We start from the raw sequence: 26,070 nt of genomic DNA, 5'->3' as shown, positions 1-26,070 counted from the left end.
AAAAAAAAAAAAAAAGGATACAGAGTGCTCCAGAAATCAGAATCACTAAATCAGAATATCTGACTTTTGAGTTTCCACATTAAACTTGGAAAACTACTGTCTTACATTCATTCATTCACTTAGTAAATATTTTTTTATTTTCTGAGATAAGGTCTTGCTCTGCTACCTGCTCTGGAGTGCAGTGGCATTGTAATAGCTCACGGCAATCTCAAAGTCCTGGACTCAAGCAATCCTCCTGCCTCATCCTCCTGAGTTGCTGGGACTATAGGTGTGCACCAACATGCCTTGCTATCACTCACTAAATACTTAATGCCAACTATGTGCCCAAATAGAACTGCTTTAGAAGTCACTAATAATAACTATAATACACCAACTACATTCCATGTGCAATACACCGAGCAAATGCACTTTAGTCTGGTCATGATGGCTCAGGCCTGTAATCCTAGCACTTTGGTAAGCTGAGTGGGAGGACTACTTCAGCTCAGGGGTTTGAGATCAGCCTAAGCGAGAGCAAAAAAGATCTAGTCTCTACAAAAGAACAGAAAAATTAGTCAGGCTTGGTGGTTCATGTCTGTAATCCTAGCTGCTGAGGCAGGAGGATCACTTGAGCCCAGGAGTTTGAGGTTGCCCTGAATTATGATGAGCTACTACACTCTAGCCCGGGAGACAGAGAGAAATACTGTCTTAAAAATAAAATGAAAAAAGCACTTTGCATATATTTGAATTCTGTTCAAAAATCCTGAGGCGTTTTAAGACTCCTTTAATAGAAAATAAAGAGAATGAGTAGATTGTCCAAGGTCAGCCAGTTAGTGAGTGGTCCTGTTCCTGAAACCCAGGTCTCATTCTAAAACCTGTGGTCTTTTTAATTTTTTTATTTTTACATATACATGTGTTTATTAGGTTTCTACTTTTTACCTTCACAAAATTAAAAAGGCTTAAAATTTAACAACAATAACAATGTTTAAGATAAGGACTAGAAACAAAAACCTCCTAGAGAAAGAATAAAGATAAATACATTCAGAAAAGAAATCAGATGATTGCTGCAACAAAGAATTAAGCAATAATAATAACAGTAATGCAAATAAAGTAACATTCGCATTGTCAAATAAGAGTATGTCTAGTACAGAATGCTTTGACTCTGAGGTGCAGTAGTACGGAGTCATCAATTAACTTCTTCTTATTTTGTTTTTTCCCAAAGTCTCAAAAAATAGACAACTAATATTTATAAATAAAAGATAATTTCAAAAAACAGATCATGCCAAATCTTATAGACAATAGAAAAAGAAGAAATACTTCAAAATCATTCTGCCTAATCTGGATACACCTGATATTAAAATTGGAAAAAATGTATTATAAAGGGGAAATTATAATACACTTTTAAATGAGGATGCAGTATCCTGTATCCTGAACAACATATTAACAAGTCAAAGTAAAAATCAATGTTTAAGTAATGTACTTTAGTCAAAATCGAATCCAATTTATGTGAGAATTAGTCACTATTTTTTTCTTGTTCTTACTCTCACCCCCTCCGTCCTCCTCTGTCTGCTCGCCCCTTCCCTCATGCCCTATTGTGCCGTTGTCATTAATTGTCCTCATATCAAACTTGAATACATAGCATTCGTACTTCTCCATTCCTGTGATGCTTCACTAAGGATAATGTGTTCCACCTCCATCCAGGTTAGTACAAATGCTGCAAAATCTCCATTTTTTTAATGGCTGAATAATAATTCCATGGTATACATAGACCACAGCTTGCTAAACCATTCCTGGGTTGAAGGGCATTTAGACGGTTTCCACATTTTAGTGATCGTAAATTGGGCTACAATAAACAGCCTAGTACAAGTATCTTTGTAATAAAGGTTTTTTTTTTCCTTCTGGATAGATGCCCAGTAATGGGATTGCAGGATCAAATGGGAGGTTTAGGTTGAGTTCTTTGAGGTTTCTCCATACTTCCTTCCAAAAAAGTTGTATTAGTTTACAGTCCCAAACTTGTGGTCTTAATTGGAATATTATTTTGCCTTACTTGAATTAGGAGTCAACTTAAAATTGTTTCATAGTCCCACATCAGCAAATTTCTTTGTACACAAAGAAAGTGACTGATACAATACATTACTTGAGTTTCACTGTGATGGCTAAAAACATTCTATACCAATCTAAGAGATTCTGCCCTCCCAGAGCATTTTCTCCTCCTCCTTAAGTGCATTTTCTTCCTTTCACTTATCTTTCATGATCAAATATTAAGTCAAAGTGAGGTAGTATAGAAGGTAGACTTTGGCCACCTGCCTGAGCCTTAAGCCAAGTTTAAGTCTGCTTACAAAGCTGAATTAAAGCTTTGAAAATGATTAACACCCAGTTTCAATAGAAGGTAGTTCTGCTTTCTTTAGCTGGACATGGCAGCTATCAGAGCAGGAGTCTCTACGGGACCCAGTCAAAGCCAGCTAGCATAAACTGGTCACTGCCAAGATGAAGTCCAAAGTTGATAGCTTGCAGACCTTTTACCTCATTTTTATGCTAAAAATCATGTCCAACCATGGAGATTTAACATGCTAATAAGACATGCAATATATGAAGAAGCATGACTGCCCGATGGGCAGCTGCCAACAAATCTCTGCCTCTACATGCTATGACTTCAATTAGTGTCAAACTTTCTCTTTTTACCCTTTAAAAGTTCCCTGCCCCTTTGTCTAAAGAGCCTGTCTGTTTGTTCTTTAACTGGCACTGTCCCCATTTTGTTCAAGCAAATGCTCATCTCCTTACCCCACCCCATCCTACCCCATGCCCAGAAAGCCTTGCATGTATAAATTCCTTTTTCAATCTTGTGCCAATTTCTATTAACTTGGGGACCAACTGTGAGGTTGATAATATAGGCTAGGAGGAACACATGAGGTTGGTACCCTTGAGAGTTTTCCTCTTGTGATCATAAAGTAAATTCTACACACACTTCTTTACCCACGTTCCTAATGTATTAAGTGTTAAGCATCTTCTTGGTTTTGCAATTTTTAATAGGCTCTGCTTAATGCCAGAAAGCTATCATAAAAACACCAGGACCAATTAGGACTTGTAAGAGAATTTCTGGGAGAAAAATAACATTGCCTAAATTGGAATTCAGCCAAATGGCAAATAGTTGCCTAGGTATCTGCTTTGATAATATCAAGATTCATCTGTATTTGAATTGCAGGGCCCACACATCTTTCAACAACAGTCAGTAAAGTGCCAGGAGTTGAAACTCATGAAACTATGATGACATCAGTACACTTTGCTGCAGATTACATTGCATCAGCTCTATGAATAGGCAGTGCAGCAACACTTTATTAAAGGTAGGCAGTCTATGCTGCCAGCCCAGGGCACTAACACATACTATACACGTGAGAGGATTAAATGCTAAACTCTTCTTTGTAGGACCCCACAGAAGGGTGAGCATCCTGAGAAGTGGGATGGATTTAACTAGCAACTCACTGCAAAAGCACATGTAGTTGTAATTGAGAAGTCTTAGTCATGAATGCAAAAGTATGGATGCTATGACATAATCCTGCAATAAAATGTTTAACTTAATCTGATTAAGGTTCTAAATAACTTCTTGTTTATAATATACAACAAAAAAGAAAGCCCCATTTTCCAAAAAGACTTGTAGCTTGAACTCTTCAAAATGCCAAAATCACAGGGGTAAAAAGAAGATGGGGGAAATGTTCCAGATTGAGGCTAAAAAGTTACAATACATAAACCTTGACTGAATCCTGATTTGGGGGGAGGGGTAAGGAGAAGTTATAAAAGATATTCTTGGGTCAGTAAGGAAAATTTGTACATGGACTAGATTTTAAGTATTAACAGAAGTACTAATTTCCTTGGCTCTAACAATATTGCATTTTCAGGAGAACTTCAGAATTCTCAGGAAAATTCATATAAGAAATCTTAGGGGTGTCTGACTAATAATAGGTATCTGCAACTTTTTCCCAAATGATTCAATGTCAATGAAAAAGTATGTGAGGAAGGATGAAATAAATATGGCAAAACGTTAACAACTGTTGGATACAAGTGAAGGGTATATGAATGTTAATTATATTCTTTCAGCTTTTTAATGTATGAGCAATTTTATAATATTTTGGGGAAAATATCACATTGGAAAGACTTCAGAGGGATAACCTAAGAAAAGGTTGAGTAGCAGGGACTATGCTGAATTTTTGCATACAAGACAAGTCCATAACACTTGTCTGGCAGTGTCTTGGGCATTCAAGGGACATCCAGTATATTCAATCTTTCAGTAAGTATTTACCAAAATATCATCATGTAAAGAGTGAAATAGTTGAATCTCATACAAACTGTTCTATTTAGGTGTCAATAACTATGATAGTACAGCTAAAAAGACAGCAGTTGTCATATAAACTAGTCGCTGTCATAAAAGAGGTAAAAAAAAGTGCTAAATTCATAGGAAATGACTTTCAAATGGGAGAGAATCTAGAAACACAGCTCCAAGCGTAGCAACATCTTGGATACAGAACCACAATCACTCCTGAAGAAAAACAGAGTAGTTCATATTGGAAAGAAATTAAGGGGTGTCGCCTTGGGTCAAAGGAGTAGGGCGCCGCCCCATATGCCAGAGACGGTGGGTTCAAACCCAGCCCAGGCCAAAGACTGCTAAAAAAAAAAAAAAAAGAAGAAGAAGGTAGGTTTACACCCTCATTGTTGGCTGGTTGGGTATAAACAATTTTTAATTTACCTGTAATTTTCGTCTTTTTCCTGAAGCTTAGGCATCCAATCCAATATTACCAAGATGACTAAGAGTTTTTGACTGAAGCCTATGGGAAGAACTACGAGATAATAAAGTGATAACCTTAAAAAGAGCCATATAAAAGTAATACGGTATTTTTACAAATATTTAATCACCGGAGACATGGAGGATCAGGATATCCTATCCCCAAACAGAACTGCACTCAAAGCTTGTAAAGACTCAAGAAAGGAGATAAAAGGAAAGGGGTAAAAAACAGAATAAGAAGACAAGCGTAGGGTTAATAAGACTTAGAGGTGATAAGGGATCATCTTTTTCTTCAATAGCTGAGAGTGGGAAATTACTTCCCCAAGCTCCCTAATCCTCCATCCTCCAAGGCCAGGGAGTTAAATACTTAATAGGAACTTGCGGAGGCGTGGTCAAGAGCTCCATTTTGCTGGAGCTGTGGACTCCGCCCCGAGATCCGCGCCCATTCCCCGTTAGGGCCCACCCGGCTGGCTCTGAGGGGCTCGGGAGGCCTCGCCCCACCGGGAACCTCAGAGGGGCGGGCCGCCACCTGGCCAGCCCGGAAAGAAAACCTTCTTCCAGCGGAAGCAGCCCTGAGCCCACCTCGCTTCAGCGCTCCGTCCCCCGGGGACCATCCGGCCCGGGCCCGTCCCACAGCTAGGGGCCCAGGCACACTCACCTCACTTTGCAACTCAGGTCAAGCATGGGCACCCCCTGGGGCGAGGGCGGCGGAGGTTATTTCCACCCATCCGCCTTAATCCAATTCGGAAGTGGAAAATGCAACTTCCGGTCAGGAGACAGATTTTCGGAGCCCTAAACTGTTGTCTTCCTAGGTAAGTGACCAGACGTCTTAGCAAAATAAGGGTCTGGAAACCGGGCCAGTAGTCTTGAGTATGAATTAACTTTTCTAATTAAACATGAAGTGTATGGTCACCTGTGGTCCTCTTTGGGCCTACTTACAGATGCATCCCTCTTGAGACGTTGCCCGGGGTAACAGTGAGGTTTTTTTTTTTTTTTTTTTTGGACGAAGGAAAAAACTACGTCACTCTGGAAACAGGAAGCCAGGAAACTTCATGCCATTTTCAGTTATGGCAGCCGTAGCTTCAACAGTAACTTCCGGTTGGAAGTTGTCACTCTACCCTGCCGGAAGCTTACTCTGTGAGCCGGCTAGCCAGCGGCACCCAGTGGGCGGGAGACGGCGTAAAGGAGCGGGGAGGAAAGGAAAAGGGCGGGGAGAGGGAAGCTGGCGCCAATGACTCGCCGTGATTGGGCAGCTTCGTTTGCTCGGTCTCCGCCTATTTTTCCTTCCCGGGCGAGTGACCGGCCCTTGCCAGAGGGGTGGGGCGGGGCGTCGGATCGAGAGTGTGTGGAGGAGCGGGCGGGGCGGGGCGGGGCCAGTGGGGGAGGGGTGGGCGGGGGGCGGCGGTTAGGCCGCGTCGCTTCTTAGGAGGAGGAGGAAGGAGGGCGAGCTAGGAGGATGGCGGAGTCGGGGTTCTTGACGGTAACCAGGGGCCGATGAGGCGGAGGGTGGATGTTGGTCGGTTCTTCCTGCCTTCCTTCCTGTCTGTGGGGCAGTCGAGCTGGCTGTCGGTAGGGGGAGGCCCCGCGCTCCCTGACAGGCGCGAACCGGCGGGGCCGGGGCGAGGCCCTCGGGCCGGGGCCCTGGGAGGCGCCGCGGCCGCTGCTTTCCTGGGTGCTGTCGCCGGGAGTGCTGGGCCTTCGGAGCCGGCTCGCGTGGGAACCCGTAACCGGGCGCCGCGAGGCGGTCGGCCAGCCCTGACAGCGGCCGGGTTGGGCCTGCGGCGGCTGCCGGGACGGCGCTTGGGCGAGGGCGAGCCGGCGCGAGGGCGCGGGCTGGGGGTGCCCGGCGGACCGTCGTGTCCTGCCTGGCTCCCAGGGGCAGCGGGCCCAGGCTGTCGGGCGCCCGAGGTCGAGTAAATCGTTGGCGAGGGCCCAGTCGCAGAGGTGTTGATACAGGGGCAGTCTTCTCGCGCCGTCCCCAAAGCCCACCGCGCTCTCCCGTGCTCCTCTCCCTAAACACCTTCGGTGAGGAGTGGTGAAACGGCTTTGGGTGTGTTGCCTGGTAAAGCGAGTTGTAGCCATCCAAGACCGCCTTGTTGGACAAGTCTAATGGCAACGTCTCTCAGTGATAGCGTACCTTTGAGGGATAGAGGAAAAGTATTCTAACTCTCCCGGTGTCCCCTGCCGAGCTCCTAACGCAAGAGGCTTCGGGGCAAAACGATTTTTTCTCCAGCCCCTCAGCATCCATTGTTTTGTACCGTCCCCCTCCCCCCATGCCTAGGTGGAAGAATGAGGACTCCGGAGCAGTAATTTGCTCCCCCCCTTCTTTCCTTTCCTTTCTTTCATCAACAAAGGGTTTGAGTTATTGTGGAAGTATGGATTTACAAACAGGTGGAATGAATACCGATTTGGGAGTTGCAGAGAAGGTGCTTTGTGTGCGTGTGTGTGTGTGTGTGTGTGTTTAAGCTTTCGGCCCTTAGAGTTGGCGATTTGATTTTATTGTCTATCTGTTGCTTTGTATCATAATGAGGGTGATGAGAATAAAAGAGGAAGCACCGTTTTGCAACCTACCCAAAGAAACATTTTCGAAGTCTCTGGGGATGCTGAAGCAAAATTAGGTTGCAGATGGGGACTGTACCGTACAGTGTATTTGCTTCCAGCTTGATAACTAACAGTCTCTAGGTTTACACCTGTGTAGTTTTGTATACGTAGATGTCAGGAGCGTCTTGTATCTGCTGGGAGAGATTACTGCTTGAGGAAGTTATTTTTCGTTAGGTTTTTCAAAATCCTAGTTTAGGCTTGAGTAACCAAGTGTTTTGAATCTAAGTTGTAACATCAACATTCAAAGTAGTTTTAAAGACCTCAGTTTATTAGTGTTCTAATCTCTACCCTCATCTCTTGTCCTGCCCCTGGAACTATTTGTTACTATGTATTTGAAGAAACTTAGCTATTGTATACAATTTGTAGCATTTAGTAAGCTTATATTTATGGTCTGAATTTATCAAATGTTGACTTTTTTCTGTGACAGTGACAAGAATTTTTAGAAATAAAATATGTAAATGACCATTCTCTACATATGGAACTTAGATGGAATATTATACACCTTTTATCCTTATTTGGACACAAAGTACCCTGTACAATTTTCATGTAGTTTTGAATATGCATTTGAAAAATAGATCACAGGCAAAAACAAAGGCTTTGTCTAAAGTTTGTAACTTTTAGTTGGGTTAAATGTCATATAAAGCTAACATATAAAACTGTGTTTTTGAAATCTTGATTTGAAGTTATTTGTATAGCCTGTCTCTAGGGTACATTTTCCCCTGGTGCCTGTTCATTTTTGAGGAAACAACTACGTTTATTTTAAGTTGGCATGTGTTTTCCGATCTTTCATTATTAAGGTAATTTTCATATTTTAAACTTTTTCTCATGTTCTAAATTGTTATGGATTAAAGAGTGATGTTAAGGTAAACATTATTAACTTGCAGCTCCGTTTGTTTTTAGCTTTTAAACTACTGAATACTACCATATTCAGAAAGTTGATCAGAGCTGTTTTGGTCATTGTTGCAAATAAGGATCATGCATCAACTTGTGAAGTATAAGCCAGTCAGAAATTTGAAACATTTCATGTTTCAATAGGAACACAAAATTTATAAATTCTTTTGTTAAAGCTTGCTGGAATTATGCTTTTAAAATATTACTGTTTCTTTTGTTACCTGGGATTAGGGCAGAACAGTTTCCCCCCCACATCAGAGAGACATAAAATGGAATTTTATATGGAATACTCCCAAAGACAGCTTTTTGATAGCTGCTAGTATATTTTACCTTGGCTTATCCATGTGGATTGTGGGAGAAGGGTGAATGAAATTAGAATTCTTTATTATACAGGTTAAGTTACAGTCATTTCTTTTGAAAATATTGATTATCAATATTTACTGCATAATTTAATATTTCCAGAAGACCTGTGTTCTCTAAACAATTTAAATTTTAGAATTTAAGAAGATATTTAAGTATAAAATAATCTGCTTTTGAATAAAGATGTACTAAAACTGTGTAGATACAAAAATGTATTTTTGAAGTCTGAAAATTAAGTGAAAGAATAAATGTTTAGAATTCAATTTCTAAATTCATATCATTCATGTGTCCTTCATGTATGAAAAAGCATAAAATTTATGCTTAGGATAAAACCAAAAACAATAAAAAAAAATTTAGCTTTCATATCTTTTAGTGAGTTTTAGGTTTATAGTTTGGACTTGGAAGATTTCTTGAACTTGTTTTATAAAATACGAATTAAGGTAATTTAGATATAAAATGGACACTGACATGTCCTAATAAGAATAGTAGCTAATTGGTAGGTATTTTAATAGATGAATTAGATAGAAATTGTAAGTTAACAGTAGAATGGTACATTTTCAGTACTTTTATATGATGCTTGAGAAATGAGTACTACAGATATTAAGTTGGTTATTTTTTGCTTATTGGTAGACTTTTATTTCACGTTTTGTGTGTTATGCATCAGACATAACTTAAGGCTAAATTTTTCATACACTAAACTATGGACATATATCATCTGTTGTCCTTGTTCCCCCCTTTTTAACTGCCTACTTTGTCTTCTGAAGTGTTTGTTTCTTACACTGCATTGAAATTGTGCCCTGTAGATCTTTTTTGAAATATTTTCTGTTGGTATAGTAGTTAAAATTTTATATTTTTCTACCTTCCTCTCAAAACTGACTTAAATTCTGAAAAATTTCTAAATTACAGGTAACCTGTGGTATGCTTGAACTTGATATGCAGCATTCAGAAAAGTGCTCATGAAGCAGTTCAGATTGAAAGGAACATGCAGAAGTCTGAGTAATCGTATTATTTTAAGATAAACTAATGTTCATTCTGACTTTGGTGTTTTCCCTGGGTTCTTAAATTTTTAATAAAGCATCTTCAATTTAGCAGAGCAACATTTAAACACATAAAAGCATACACTGAATATCAAGGACCTTAAACTTTTGAGATGTTGGTAATATATGTGCTTCTTAAGAGAGTGTACAGTTCCCATTATCAACATTTAAAAGAAAACTAATTAGATTTCACACTGTGTATCTCATTCCAACTTCTCTAAAGATCAAAACTGTAGACTGTTAACAATACAAAAGCCAATTCTGGTATGTAACCAAAGTGTATGTACCTCTTTAATAATTTGGAAAAAAAGAAATCTGAACTGATTGTGAAAAGTATTATATGCTGTAAAAAAGAATGAACATATTGCTTACAGCTAAACCGTTATAAGAGACCTTAAAAGGGGGTATAATATAATTAGCCCTTTGTGAAATAAACTTTTATGAATTATTTTGGCACTTCTGCCTTCTGTTTATATCACTGTAAAGACTTCTAATGTTGAAATATTTAGCCCTCGATTACTATTTAAAAATAATACAATTCTGATTAAGTAATTTAACAGTTGCCAAAGATAAAATCTTTTTTGTCTTTTAGTTTTTCTGCTGTCTTGGAGGTAAAGTGGAAATGTCCTGTCCTGAAACTTAATTTTTAGAACTTGGACTTAATTTTGTTAGTTAAATTTGGCTTTTCTCAGTTTCCAATTTGGTGTTATAACACTTCTTCCGGCTTTCAAGACTTTCTCAGTCTTGCAGATAGTCCTAAAGTTTTCAGTATTCTATAAATATTTCTTAACTACAGTTTCATATTCACTAATGTCATAACAGTTGTATTGAATGCCATTTGTGTCCCAAGCAATAAACACAGTAAGTTTAAAGTTTATTACATGACCTGAACAAGTCAATAGTTAATTGTTAAACAATGTGAGCAGTGATTTTATTGTTAAACAATGTGAGCAGTGATTTAATAGCATTATATACTGACAAACTCAGATGAGTTAAGACTCAGGCTGAATGTATAACTGGCAGTGCTTTTAGGACTTAGATAATGATAATATGTTGCAAGGAGGATGGGACCTGAGCTAACTCTTGAGGAATGAGTAGGCTAGGTGGAGGGTAGAAAAAGCACAAAGTTTAGAAATGTTAAGGTCCATTTGGAGAATTGCAGGGAAATAACAGTTTGGATTAATAATATTAGGTCATAGAGTAGACTTTCATGAAAGCTTACATTTTTAGAGATTATTTTGTGTGTGCCCTAAATTAAATTATTTGGGCTTTGAACTGTGGACTTGTGTTAATGTTCATGGGAATGCTCCACCTTATTATTTAATACTTTTACGTACATGTATTTTTTATTAATACCTTTAATTAAACACAAGGAGAATATATCATCTTAATGTAGAGAATAATTCCCAGACTTAGGACTTGGATAATGATAATATGTTTCAAAATCATATTTAAATACCTTTTTCTCAGAATTTATGCAACATGTTAGAGTAACATTTATGAACTTTCTTAGAATTCATGGTAAATTTTTATTACATAATTTAAAATTTATTCTTCTGAGAGTGTGTGTGTGTGCATGTGTGTATGTATGTAAATTTTTTTGTACGTACTTGACAGTGCCACTCTTCTTTAGGTAAGTCAGATTGTATTACCAATAATTACCAGCAATTATATCCTAAAAGAAGGCTTTGTATGATTTCATAATTTAGAGTTTTCTGATCATGAGGATTGAGTAATTTTTTTTACGTGGTATGATTGAATACTTTCTTCAAGGACGTAGTGAGGCTCATTTTGATGTCTCAAACTCCTATTTCCCCCCAAATGCCATAGTTTTCCATTTTAAAACATTCTCATATTGCATTTTTTTTTGTTCTGATCTGTTATTTATAGATATTGGAGAAACTTCTTTTAAAAATTTTCCTACTTTGGCAGTTACTCAAAAATGTAGTAACATTTCATTTGTCACATAGTTATTTATTAGGAAACTGAAACTTTCTGGTGTCATCTGTGGGTTCTGCATGCATTCTTCACCTGACAGAACGCTTACCCACTTTCAAGCTTCAATTTTATATCCCATCCTTTGGGAGACCTTCTTTGATCCCTAATTAGGTTCTCCTGTTTTAAGATTCTGTCGCACCTGTACTTCCTCTTTTATAACACTTTACCATTTTTGTTGTAATTTTTTGATGCTTTTCTTTTTTGCCAGACTGTAAGCCTCAAAATGAACATTGAGTATGTTGTTATTTACTGCTGTTTGTCCAGTATATATGTGAGAGAGAGTGTGTGTGTGTATAATGTCTACTAGACCTTGTAGGCTCCAAGTAGAAAACTAGTATTTTTTTGTTGTTGTTGTTTGTTTTTTTGAGACAGAGCCTCAAGCTATCCCCCTGGGTAGAGTGCTGTGGATCTTAGCTCACAGCAACCTCTATTTCCTGGGCTCAAGTGAGTCTCCTGCCTCCGCCTTCCAAGTAGCTGGGACCACAGGCGCCCGCCACAACGCCTGGCTATTTTTTTGGTTGCAGCCGTCATTGTTGTTTGGCGGGCTGGGCTGGATTCAAACCCGCCACCTTAGGTGTACGTGGCTGGCGCCTTAGCCACTTGAGCCACAGGAGCCAAGCCAGAAAATTAGTTTTAATAGTCTAGAGCCCCAGGGTGGCTCCTGTGGCTCAAAAGAGTAGGGTGCTGGCCCCATATACCAAAGGTGGCAGGTTCAAACCCGGCCCCTGCCAAAAACTGCAAAAACAAACAAACAAACAAAACTCGTCTAGAGCCCCAAAGCAAATGGAATAGACCAGTTAAAAAGGACAAAAGAGTTGTCATAATGTTCTAGTTTTAGTTCTTTCACCTTTAATTCAGGTATTTTAATTTTCATATTATGTACGTTTTTAAAAGTTTGGTAACCATATATAAAAGGACTGGAATTACTCCTAGAAACTGTAAGAACATTGAAAATAAGAGCAGAGGAAAAACACTTAAAAAGCATATGCAAGACATCTTTTTAAACTAGCAGTTTACAAGAACTTAATGTTGTGCTAAATATACATAGAATCTTTTGAAACACCGTCTGTTTTATATGTAAATAGCTTAGCAATAATGATGACTTGGCATTATGAAGAAGGCATTAATGTTAATAAATTTTGTTAAATATAAAACTGTGTATGTCAGAAAAATTTCTATCCAAAATGAAGTAATTTTAAAGTTATTATGTTAAGCTTTTCTATTTGGAAAGCTTTGCTTAATGATGTGGAACATAGTAAGTACCAGTATTTTTTAAACAAAATTGAACAGATAATTATTTGAAAGTACTCAATCAGTGCAGTATATTACTTACTACCTCGTACTTTGTAGATGTAGATTTTGTACTTACCATGTATTTGTTACGTAGCTATGACATAAGTAAAATTGAGTAACTGAGCATGTTTTTCTTGATCAGTTTGAGTGAAAACATTATCTGTTGCAATGATATGACAAAATGGTATAAATGTTTCTGCATTTTTTATTCTACTAAAGAGAATAAGCTTTATTCTCTTGGCATTTTCTGGTCACTTAGACTGAAAATTAGATTGATGTTCATAATTACTTCTTTGCTAAAAGTATGTGGTGTCTAACAGACTTGGTGATCTGAAATAGATTATATTCAATTCAGTTGTGGTTTGTATATATCTGGGATATAGAATTCAAAATTTCACTGGAGAGCTTTAGTTCTGGTTCAGATGAACCAGACCATTTTATTTTAATATTGTGATTACTTGAATTCAGCTGAATTCACTATGACTATATAAGGATAGGTAGAAGAGCTAATTGTTTTGTTGCTAAAACAAATACTGGTTTATCTACCATGTGATAACTACAGATATAAATTCATAGAAAGGGGATGCTTATATACTAGGCAGCTTAAAATAGTAAGGTTTTATGATTTAATCTTGAAGACATTTATTTCTGTGCTTTGTATGTAGTGATTTGAAATTCTTAATACTAGAAATATGGCCTAGTTTCAGAACACCCACTAAGCAACTGTGGGAACTCAGCATGCTAAATGGCTGGTAGTGCTGCAGTATTTTTTTAATTTTCACCACCTCCTGTTATATAATAGCTTATAGTAATACACACAGAACATGAGTATTTGGGACAAGAACAAAGCATATTAAAGCCCCCAAAATATGTGAGATTGCGTTAGGCTTTGTGTTGGGCACTAAATGCCTAAAGATGGTTAGTGAATGTTTGACATAAAAATTAGGTGGTAATGTTTTAGATTGCAAATAAGGCATGAAAAACAAGACTTATTTGGGGGCTTTAGAAAAGTGACTTTGAAAATGGAGTCACTATTTGTAAAACACGACTTAAACTTTTAGAGAAAGTTTGACAACTCTGATACATTTTCTTGATGCTTCTGAAGAATACTTAATAATTTTAATGAAAATAATTTTTATTTAAACTTTTCCCACAGAGTGTTGTACCATCCAAGCATTGCAGCATTGTTTCAGCCAAAGAGAACCAGATACTAAAATTGATTAGAAACTAACTATAAGGAATGAATTCTATTAGCTTATTTTTATGCTCAAGAACATATGGTTATAAAATATCTTGATGAAACGTATTTTTATCAGCTTATTTGGTTAATTACAAAGCGACCCAGTTCAGCCTACACTAATTGCACATTGATAGATATTAGAGTTAAATATTTCAGTTAAAAAACTTTATGATGTGAAAAAAGGAGTTAATAAATTTGCTTTAAAAGTCAACTGTGCAAGTCTTGTAGCATTAGCTCTGTGAGTAATGCCTTAATGCATGACTAATTACCTGCATACAAAAATATAAAAAACTTATCTGGCCTTTTCTCAATTGGAACTCAATTACCTCTGACATTTACATGATAGTTGATATAACAATAATCATTCTGTGGTAAGATTTTGAAGATTTTTATTTTATCGAATAAGGTACAAGTTAGGTTTAATATAATTGAAGTTTTGCTATATTCAAATTATTTGAAAATTGGTAACTATAACTAGCGAATTCATGAAATAAAAATGAGAATTTTCATTAGAACATCTTATTCCTATGATCACTATCCAGTTTTTATAATTAATTATGCAAACTGATAATATTTGAGTTGCAACTGGAAATTACTATTGTCAAATAATGTTTTTTGTTTTTGGCAAGATTTAAATAATATATTACTTGCCATCTGCAAATTACTAAGTGATTGGCATATTTTTGGTATGGAATTTTTATATTAAAGCTTCTATAACCTATTTGGGAATCATATTTTGGAATTTGTCTTAGCTTGCTTGGACTACTATAACTAAATACCATAGACTGTGTGGCTTAAATAACACTAATATATTTCTCACAGTTCTGGAGACTAGAAAGTCCAAGATGGAGGCTCCAGCTGATTCTGTTCTTTGTGAGGGCATTCTTGCAGATGGCTGCCTTCCTATTATACCCTCACTTGGCCTGCTATCATATTATGAAATTCTATTTTTAAAAACCAATCTGTCAGGATAGTATATAAGTAAAATAATTAGTTGGACAAAGAGGTCTTTCTCTAAATAAAGTCTCAAAAAATGAACTATGTAAACATGAGAGAGGCGGTTTGTTTCTTATTAATGGCAACCTAACTGATAGTTGAATGTAAGCTACCTGCCTTGAGACCACACATTCTTCTAATCTTTATAGTACATTCATTTCTGTTTATACCTTTTATGACAGTTTCTGATAGTTTATAGAGTAATGGAAAGGATTTATAATCAGACCTAATGAAGGAATGTGTGTATTATGTACACACACAAAAATCAGTTAAGTTTGATTAATTTATTTTTAGCTTAACATGCCAAAAATCCTTTTTTAGTTGAAAATAATGGATTTGAATATTATAGTCATCATGTACAAATTATATTTTCTCTCTTTTGCTTTATTCCGATAATTAGATAACCAGTTGCCAATTTGCATGGGAATTAAAGATTAAGTATATCTTGGAAATACTTGTTTATGACATGTTTGGAGTTCCTTGGCAAGAAAGGCAGCTTATACAAATACAAGTAGGGGTTTTTTTTTTTTTTTTTTGGTGGTGGTTATGTGGCATAAAAGCTCTTCAAATAATGTTTGGTCAAGATACTTGATATTTATTATTATATCTCAGTTATTTTGAAACATTTAAATCCCCTCTATCCTACTCTGCCTTTTACTTTGAGACTGTTGGAGAATTTTGCAATTTATTTGTAGGATGAGTTGAAATGTTGTACAAGAGAGTTGTAATCCCAGTTACAGTTTTTTATTGTGAGTTGGGTGAACAGGAATTTTCAGTTCTTTGTTCCAAACTCTGTTTTCCTGGAATCTAAATTGTGTATAAAGTCTTTTGCATTCTCATAAAAAATAGTGTAGATTTCCTGAAAAACTCTCATTTACATGTTACTATGTAAAATAAATCTATCTCATAACATGTCTGAAGTATTTCATCTTGCTTTCTTAACAAGGGGGGGAAAAGTTGAATGCATGAATTTAAGAGTGCTTTGAGTTGTGGGCTCTTGACATAATTCTAACCAATACTGACAAATAGATCTTTTTTGTGTGTGTTATAGATAGCTATTCTTTTAGCTTCTAGGAATACTATTCCTATCTCAGGTTCTTTCACTCTATACAAAAACGTTCCTTTTAACTGTTAAATGTTGGTGCTTTCTTGGTCTTTGAATCAATCTTTGGTCTTTCCCATTTTGAAGGTTTTTAAATTATTAAACTACAAAAATATATAGCTTTATATGATTTGCGAGGGAAAGCTGTTTTTGTCCTTCAAGTTGTTTAAAAGAATTAAGTGGCCTTTTAGACCTTCTGAAACAATGGAAAATGCAGTTGAAATCTTATCATTTTTAGGTATTTATATCAAAATTTGAGTGATTTAGAGTGAATTTTAAGTAGAATATAGGGAAACTCCATGCATGAGGTAAGACTTTGCCTTTGTTCATTGTTCAACTGTCTTCATTCAACAAGTGTTTATTGAGACTTACTGTGTGTTCAGTAAAACAAGTCCTAAATACCTTTTATGTTGTAGAGCTTTTTTTTTTTTTTTTTTTTTTTTTTTTTGCAGTTTTTGGCCAGGGCTGAGTTTGAACCCGCCACCTCGTGTTTATCGGGCCGATGCCCTACTCCTTTGAGCCACAGGTGCTGCCCTGTTGTAGAGCTTTTTATATGAGCTTTACTTTAGAGTAAAAATTACTGCTTTATGTAGGGAGCATGCTGTCTAGTATAGTAGATAAAAAGCTGAGTTAACAAATACAGAGGGTGCCAAAAAATAGTATACACATTTTAAGAAAGGAAAAGTCTATTAAAATTGTAATTCTCAATATATTGAGGCGGAATACAAGAGATGCAATTACAAGAGATGTTTGAAGTGGTTACTGTCAGCAAGCATCCATACAGTTCTGATTGCAGCAAACTACTGCTTGAGCATCGTTGAGGAAAGTGTCCACTTGTATCCCTGTGCGTGCCCTTTCAGTTTCTTCCTCAAGTACCAGTAGTGTAGCAGGCTTTCTAGGGTACACCACATCCTTTAAGGTCTCCCCATTATTCACGCCTCCATTGTATTTCCACAACATTCTCGAATTTCAACTACCACTTCAAAATGGTCTGTGCTCCTCCAACAACTGTCCTTCCCAACAACCATGTTCCCATTCTAGCCCATCCTTCTCAACAGCTGTGTTCCCTTGCTGTTGATGTTTTCTTTGATTGTACTGCCTGCTACATGGTGAAGCTAGCATTCATTTGATTAATGCCATCTTTTGAGCAAACATCATACTACCTGTTGCTACTGTAATTCAATTCAACTTTGAAAAGCAATACTTAGATTATAGTGCTTAAAATGTGTATACATTTTTTTGGACAGCATTGGTGTTTATCATTCTTTCAATAAATATAATTGCTGTATGTGCCAAGTATTGTTCAAAGTGCTAGGATATAACTGTGAAAAAGACAGAAAGGCCTATATTTTCTCTTTTACTTTAAATAAGGGAATCACACAACTAACCTGGCAAGTATACTACAGCTTAAGGTTGTAACAGGGAAAGTTTTAAGTGGGAACACAGAGGTAGTGATATTCAGAAAGGCTTGTGAATAATTAGGAAATGTTTCCTAAACCTCTAAATTGATATCTGAAGGATAAGTAGGAGTTAATTCAGTGAAGAGCTGTAAATCTATGTTTCTGGCAGAAGAAAATAGTTTGTGCAAAGTTCTGAACACACGAATTTGTGAAAGAACTGCATGCGACCAGAATACAAGGTGAATATTAGAGTTGTGGCAAAAGTAAGTGGGGGAGGGGGGTAAATCTTGAAAGGTCTGGTAATTACTGTAAAGAATTTGGGATTTAAAAAAAAAAAAAAAGAATTTGGGATTTTATCCTGAGGGTTCCCTCCAGGCCTTTTAATTGGATAGTAACCTGATTAGATTTGAGTGTTTGAACAGATCACTCTAATTACAGTGTAGTCATTAGGGTAAGAACAGGAGGCCAGGGTGAATGTGGTGAGACCAGTTATAAAACTTTGGCAGGGTAGTGGCTATGAGAAAATGATGAAGTTGTGAAATTTTGGGAGAAGAATAGATAGGATTTGATGATTGTTTGAACTTGAAAATCAAAGCGGGGAGAGAGATGGAATCAAGATGACTTCTGGATTCTCAGCCCCCTTTCACTTTTTTGGTTGATTCATGCTTACAAGTTATTCTTTAAAGACGTCTTTACGGATTACACTGACTTTCCTGGCTGGTTTAAGTGTCTTTGTTTTCCAATAGCACTTATAGCACTTTTTTTTCCCCCTCATTTCTCTGCAAGGATTGTGGTTTAAATTTTAACTGAATGAAAATAAACTTTTTATATCTATAAAAATTATGAATATTTACAATTGGAAAAAATTGGTTTTCTGAACTAATAGTTAAAAACTTGTTTCACAACTTTAAAAGTCAGATCACTCCATGTGCTTTCAGATACCGCTTGTAAAAACAGTTTATATTGTAATTCTGGCCTTCAGTACTGGATATGTTAAATTCTTTATGGGCAGTTACAGACTAAATTAAATGATCTTTGCTTATACCTCGTATTGACCTCGTATTATGCATTCAAGTTTTCTTCATAAGTATTCTAATTGATTTTATCCTTTGTCAGCTTAAATGTCAACATAACCAAACAGTTATTAGTGTTATGTTGTTTCAAAATGAAAATAAGTTTTTTCTTACTAATTATGAAAGGATTGATTGCTCATTGCATACATCTGAAAGATATACATACCTATACATATAGAGATAAGGAACAGTGATGATCACCTATAGTTGAGGGATAATGTTGCTAATATTTGATGGTTGTTCTTCCAGACTTTTAAAACTTTATGTATATTTATGAATGATGTGATTAAGTTAAAATAAAAACTATCAGCAGTGGAAATAGGTACATATATAAGATATGATATATATAAGATAAGATATGTCATTTATACAAAGAATCCTGATAACCAGTAGATAACAAAATAAACCAATAGAATTGGGATCCTAAACTTTAATGCCTCAGGAGACCACGCAAGTAACATAAATAAATGAACATGATAGGGGAAATGTATGAGGTGGTTGAGATGGAGCACTCTTGGAAGAGACAGCTTTTCTTCAATGCTAGGTTTTTTGTTTTTTTTTTTTGAGACAGTGTGTCACTTTGTCACCCTGGGTAGAGTGATATGAAATCATATCACAGCAACCTCAAACTCTTGGGCTTAAGTGATCTTTTTGTCTCAGCCTCCTGAGTAGGTGGGACTACAGGCACTGCTACAACACTCCGGGAGGGCTTGCTCTGGCTCAGGCTGGTCTAGCACTCCTGAGCTCAAGCAGTCCACCCACTTCAGCCTCCCAGAGTGCTGGGATTACAGGTGTGAGCTACTGCGCCCAGCCTTCCAGTTTGATTTTTGTCATTAAGAAATATGGAGACAGGCATGTGTGCCTATAGTCGCAGCTGTTTGGGAGGTTGGGGTAGGAGCATTATTTATGAGAATGTAGGGTCCTTATAATAATGCCTGTGAATAGCCACTGTACTCCAGCCTGAGCAACACAAACTGTCTCTTAAAGAAAAGGGGGAGGGAGGACTCGGCCACTTATAGCTCAGCAGTTAGGGCACTGGCCATATACACTGGGGGTGGTGGGTTTGAACCCGGCCTGGGCCTGTCAAACAACAATGACAACTACAACAACAACAACAACAACAAATAGCCAGGCATTGTGGCTGGCGCCTGCAGTCCTAGCTACTTGGGAGGCTGAGGCAAGAGAATCGCTTAAGCCCAAAAGTTTGAGATTACTGTGAGCTGTGATGCCATGGCACTCTACCGAGGACGACATAGACTCTGTCTCAAAAAAAAGAAACGGAGGGGGGAGAAATACAGACTTAATGATGTCCAAATCTTTTGACTTTTTTCTGAGACACAGTCTCATTTTGTCACCCTGGGTAGTGTGCTGTGGTGTCACAGCTCACAGCAACCTCAATTCTCTTACCTCAGCCTCTTGTGTAGCTGGGATTACAGGTGCCTACCACAATGCCCGGCTATTTTTTTTAGAGAGGGGTCTTTCTCTTGCGTAGGCTAGTCTTGAACTCTTGAGCTCAAGTGATCCACCTGCCGTAGTCTCCCAGAGTGCTAGGATTACAGGCATGAGCCATCGTCCCTGATCTTAACTTTTTTTTTCTTTTTTTTTTTGAGCAGTTTGGATTTTTATGTGAAACTCCTAATTACTAAATTTTGGCAAATTATTAAAACTCAAAACCACAGTATGTGTTAAGCATAATGTAGCAAAAGGCCATCTTATCAGTATATCACAAATGGTAGAGGAATGGAAAAATTTGCTCACTCTTACCAGTAATTATGTAGATTAAAGTAATATATCGTTTTTCATTTGTTGGATTGATAAAAATGATTAGTCAAAATTGGGAAAGTATATGTTAATGCAGTCTCTTTGAAAGAAGGCATTTGGAACTACATATAAAATTTTAAAATGCATATTAGTTTTGACCTGAAAGTTCTGCTTTCAGGAATCTGTTACAGATTCTTATAATCCTTGAAGTACGGTATTACCACTATCATGTTTATTTTGATGAGTTTTGCATCAGCTTTTCTCAGGAAAAAAGTATGATTTCTTTCAAACTCTATGATTTCTTGTCCAATTATGGGTGTCCTGTGTCTCAATTTGCCAAATAAGTTCTGTGAAAACTACATGTTCCAAACAAGGAATTGTTGGGTTTGCCTTTCTGACTGTGTCATGATAGAGGACTGATCTGTGATAGTTTTGAGATGAAGCTGCAAACCATTTCTCTGGTTTGAGGTATTTCAACATCTCTCTTTACTTTGATTGCATTTGGTATAGTGTAGTTAGGGATGTTTCCTAGTTTGCTGAAGATATAGTTTATGTTATTGCTTCTCACTCTCCTCTCTTAGGTGTTTTGCAATTTTTTTTTCTAAGTGGAAGAGAGAGGCCATACCATCTTTCTTTTGCCATTTTTAAACCAGAAATCCAAACAGCTATAGGTGTAGTTTTGTCAGAATTAAGATTATTTTACTGTAAAAAATAAAATATATGCTAATAAGATAAAATACGTTTCTGAAAGCCAAAACCAATTCATTTACAGAGGTTTTTTTAGGCCAACTTTTTAAATAAAAAAATCACAATTTAATATTTGAGTTTGATTATTGATTTTGTATTTATGAAGCCTTGTGCTAATATCAGAAAGAGTCAAGAATAAGACTAGAAACTAATACTCTAGTTAAGCGTTAGTTTTAGAGATTAATTTGCTTTAGATGTTGATGGCTTTTTCAGCTGAATCTTAAAATTGAACTCTCATGCACTAGATTCTACCACTAGAATATTTTTAAGCACTTTGACATATGAAGGTTAGTTCATGAATAATCTGGTATTCTGAATGGCGTCTTATTTTTCAAAGGAAATGTCAATTTATTCTTCTCACTTAATGGCCCTTTATATTAAAAGAAATATGCTTTAGAAATCTTGATAGCTGATGGTTAAGCCTCCTTTTAGTCTCAGATTTGAACGTACAATAGAACCTCTGTAGTTGACCACCCCCTACATTGACCACCTTCTTTTTATTATATTTTGTTTATTCATTTATTTAATTTTTGATGTTGTTGTTGCAGTTTTAGCTGGGGCCAGGTTCGAACCTGCCACCCTTGGTATATGGGACCGGTACCCTACTCCCTGAGCCATAGGCACTGCCCGACCACCTTCTTAAGTTGACCTAATTTTCACTGATCAGATACGTACCACATGTATGTATCAGTACAACAAGCCCTAGTTGCTTATGTTTGTTTTTTTTTTTCTTTTTTCTGGCCGGGGCTGGGTTTGAACCTGCCACCTTTGGTATATGGGGCCGGCGCCCTACTCCTTGAGCCACAGGCACCACCTCCTAGTTGCTTATGTTGATCACCTCTGTACATTGACCAGCTTGTTAGAGTTCCTTAGGTGGTTAACTTACAGAGGTTCTATTGTATTCAGATATTCATTTGACTCAGTTCCATTTTACTTATCCTTTATCCATTAGCAAGAACAAGATGGCAACTGAGGGGAGCTTGGTATTTTTTTCCACCCCATTTCATTCATGTGATTGACTATGTAATATGTTACTTTCTTAGTCCCAAATATAAAAGCACATCTAACAGACTCACAGAAAATTTTAATGCTTGGTAGATTATAAGAGCTTTCAGTTTTAAGTCTTTGTGACACCAGTTATTGGTTATTCCACTGATCTTAAAATGTCAATAAAATTTTTTATAATTTTGTAAATTTCTATCCCTGTTCTAATTTGTCTAATTAGTGACCTCTGTTTACTACTAAATAATTGTACTTCGAGCACTTGGAGCACAATGAGATATTGCTATTCTTCAGAAAAGGTTTTGTGATCCAAATAAATTTACAAAATCTTGTGTAAAATATAATGTACTTTGTGAAGAACACAAAGAGCACTAATCATTTCTGCTCTAAAGACAGAGTACAATTATAGTTGTAAAACATCTTTTCCTAAACCTTTTGACCATGGAACTAGATGTTGTAGAAATAACATTTTGGGAAATGCTGATAATGTATTACAGAATATTTTCATGTTAATAGAGGTAGGTATTCCACCACATGTGTTTGTATAACAAGTATGATTACCCATAGCTGTGGGAACCTAATAAGCTTTTTAATGTGGATAACTGATAGCTACTGTTGCAGTATGTAAATACATTCAGAACATTTAACTATGGTCATACGTTTTTATAAATCTGAGAGTTTTTTGACCTGGGACATTTGTTAGAATTGATCTTCCAGGCTGATAGTAAATGTTGAGTGCCAACTATGTGTTAACACTCAAAATTGTTCTTCTTTTGAACTCCTTTCTATTAAGTCTTAGTAGAACTTTGAGGTATCTATATAGCCTCCAAACTCATTTTTCCAAATGAAAAACCTGAAGCCTAGAAACTACTGGAAGTAGTTTTTTGTAGACAGTGGGCTGTGGCCAGCAGGGGACCCCCCCAGACTGGGAAATGCTCAGGGAACAACCCCCCCCAACCACTTCGCCCTTAATAACATTATTTTCACCTGTCAGAAGTCATGTAGCCCATGCATACTTTGTTACTGACATGCACATAGTTTTTCCTCTTTAAGGTTGATCTCTACCTCATGTGTTAAGATTTATACAACCTTGTTAAGACACTGTATTAAAAATGAAGCTGTTTCCGGGTTCAGGGGCTGGCTGCAGTCATCAGCTGCGTCATCCTCCTGATACCAGCCTAGTTCTCCGCTCCCCATCTTTCCGGCTTCATTTCTCAATTTCCCACCATTTCCACTCAGGTCAATTTTTCCCAACTTGTGCCGGGTCATGAGAGGTCTCTTTCTTGTGATGGTATGCGACAGTTTTTGCCCAAGAAACATCGTAATATATATCAAGGGATTTGGAACCCAAACCTACAGTTCCAGATCTTTTGGATGACCCCCACCCACTAATAGCATTTTCTTTTCAAGATGTTACTTTTAAGCATTCTACTTTTGCGTTGGAAATTAACTAGATGATATCTCCATTTAACATGAGAATTGAGGGAAGAGACAGAGTCACTTTTCATGTATGTCAAGTATGTCAAGTATGCCAAGTTTAATATAGATAGACTTTAAGCAAATCTTTGGACATCCAGTTACCCCCTCACCTCTCTGAATTATTCTTTCTCCTAGGCAAGAGAAGTATAGTTTTAAAATAAACATATACCCTTACGAGTATTACTATGAAGGAATAATCAGTGCTGGTTTCTAAGAATTGGTACACAGATCAAGGAAACATGAGTCAGGTTCTTTTCTGAATTGAGCTACATCATCACTTCCTAATGGTCAGTTGTGGAAACATCTACCTATATAGTCTACTATTAATGGAAAATTAGACTTACATGACCATACAGTTAATCTCTAAGGTTCTGAATTTAAATTTATAAATATATCCTTTTTTTTGGCCAGGGCTGGGTTTGAACCCACCACCTCTGGCATATGGGGCCGGCACCCACCATTTTGAGCCACAGGCACCGCCTTTTTTAGCATACTTTTCAGAACTCATTATTGGAAGAAATTTCTTTCTTTTTTTTTTTTAATTTAAAAACTTTTTTTAACGACAGGTTCTTGCTCATTTACCCATGCTGAAGTACAGTGGCTCAATCATAGCTTACTACAGCCTCACAAGGGATTCTCCTGCCTTAGTCTCCCAAGTAGTCTCCAACTACAGGCATGTGTTACCTGGGACTACAGGTATGTGTTACCATGCCTGGCTAATTTTTTAATTTTTTGTAGAGAAGGAGTCTTGCCATGTTGCCCAGTTTGGTCTTGAACTCATGGCATCAAGCAGTCTTCCAACGTTGGCCTCCCAGAGCTCCGGGATTATAGGTAATGAACCACCACCACCACTGGCTGAAATCTATAGGGTTAGGACTGAGATGAGGGTAGAAAATAAGTTTTGTTTTTAAGATATACATTTATTTTATATATTTTCTTAGCTACTCTTTCTAGTGAATGTTTCCCCAAACTGTAGAAAGCAATCCTACCTTTCTAAATCTTGTATCAACATTTTTTCTTGGTTCATTTATCTAATTCTTACATTCATTAAGTTTGGTGTTTATTCTTTTTTTTTATTCTTCTGTGCTCTTCCACAGATGTGTACTCTCATGTATTTATATTTCTTTTTTTAAAAAAGGCAGATTAATCATATTACGAAGAAAGCACTATTTTGGGGAGTTACATGTAAAAGTCAGCACAGTTAGTGAAAACACTATGTAATAAAAATATCCCTTCAAAATTATGAAGTATGTTACATGTGCATGTCATTATGCATATATGTTACATGTAGTTTTACATGTATAATATACATAAATCTAGTGATTTATATATTTATAACCTTAAAAAGGTTATATTCAGGTGTTGCTTAGGTATTACAACAAATTTATGAACATTCCAATTTACTGATTCTTTTTTTTTCTTGTTTGCTGTGATGATTTTATCAGTTTCTCTTTTTAGTTATTTAATGTTTTTCTGTTATGTTCAATCCGATTTTTCCTTCAACAAATTCAGGAACCACTCACACAACCTTGCCGCTTGGATAATTGGCGAATAGATTATTGAGAATGATTGAGTATCCTGAAAGAAACATTCCCATATTCGTTCTATAGATTGACCACATATTTGAATGAAAAGGCAAAATAGTGGTATTTAAATTATTTCTGTATCCCCTTCTCTTGCGCACTCTCTCTCTTTTTTTTTTTTGTGGTCAAGTTCTGATATGTGTGTCATGATATTTCATCATGATGATAATTTCTGTTTCCCTAATGGCTAATGATGTTGAACATCTTAATTGAGTTTATTTGTCATCCGTATCTCTTCTTTGATGAAATGTCTACATGAATCTTTTGTTCATATTTGATTTGGATTGTTCGTTAATGTTAAGTTTTGAGTGTTCTTTATGTTTTTAAATATAGACATTAGTAAAATATGTGGTTTGCAGATATTTTATCCCCATTTGTATCTTATTTTTAGTCCTTGTAACAGGATATTTGCAGTGTAAAATTTTTTTTCATTTTGATGCAGTATCAAAATTATGTCAATGTTTTCTTTTATGGACTGTTTTTGGTGTCATTCCTATGAATTCTCCACCTAGTTCTAGGTCCTGAAGACTTTCTTGTATATTTCTTCTAAGAATTTTATGGGTTTACACTTTACATTTAAATCTATTATTTTAAATTAACTGTGGTTTAATTAATTTTTAAATTAGTTGGATTAATTTCGTATATAATGTGACGTTTAGTTTGAGGTTCTTTTTCTTTTTCTTTTCTTTTCTTGGCCTATAGATAGCCAATTCTTTAGCCCCATCCAAAGACTTTTTTTTTTTTTTTTTTTTTTTTT

The 26,070-nt window shown here is 36.6% G+C and overlaps 2 protein-coding genes across 4 annotated transcripts in view; one reads left to right on the top strand and one right to left on the bottom strand.

Annotated features, from left to right (window-relative positions):
- Positions 1 to 5,719, bottom strand: part of BBIP1 (BBSome interacting protein 1) — a 13,592-nt gene extending 7,873 nt beyond the window's left edge. The window contains exons 1-2 of one of the 2 annotated variants that reach the window (XM_023511607.1): positions 5,409 to 5,719; positions 4,715 to 4,805 (exon numbers count right to left, since the gene is read on the bottom strand). The gene's annotated coding sequence lies outside the window, so the exon portion shown is untranslated. The remainder of the gene's footprint in view (positions 1 to 4,714; positions 4,806 to 5,408) is intronic. The other variant, XM_012803627.2, reaches the window with a different exon arrangement.
- Positions 5,720 to 6,125: 406 nt separating this feature from the next.
- SHOC2 (SHOC2, leucine rich repeat scaffold protein) overlaps positions 6,126 to 26,070 on the top strand; it is an 80,832-nt gene continuing 60,887 nt past the window's right edge. Inside the window, exon 1 of one of the 2 annotated variants that reach the window (XM_003787169.3) lies at positions 6,126 to 6,230. The gene's annotated coding sequence lies outside the window, so the exon portion shown is untranslated. Of the gene's footprint in view, positions 6,231 to 24,536; positions 24,562 to 26,070 lie in introns of those variants that run through there. The other variant, XM_023511673.1, reaches the window with a different exon arrangement.

The sequence above is a fragment of the Otolemur garnettii genome, unplaced genomic scaffold (genome assembly GCF_000181295.1).
Source record: "Otolemur garnettii isolate 467f Iridium unplaced genomic scaffold, OtoGar3 scaffold00021, whole genome shotgun sequence".
Classification (NCBI taxonomy): domain Eukaryota; kingdom Metazoa; phylum Chordata; class Mammalia; order Primates; family Galagidae; genus Otolemur; species Otolemur garnettii.
This window is presented reverse-complemented; position numbering and strand designations above follow the sequence as displayed.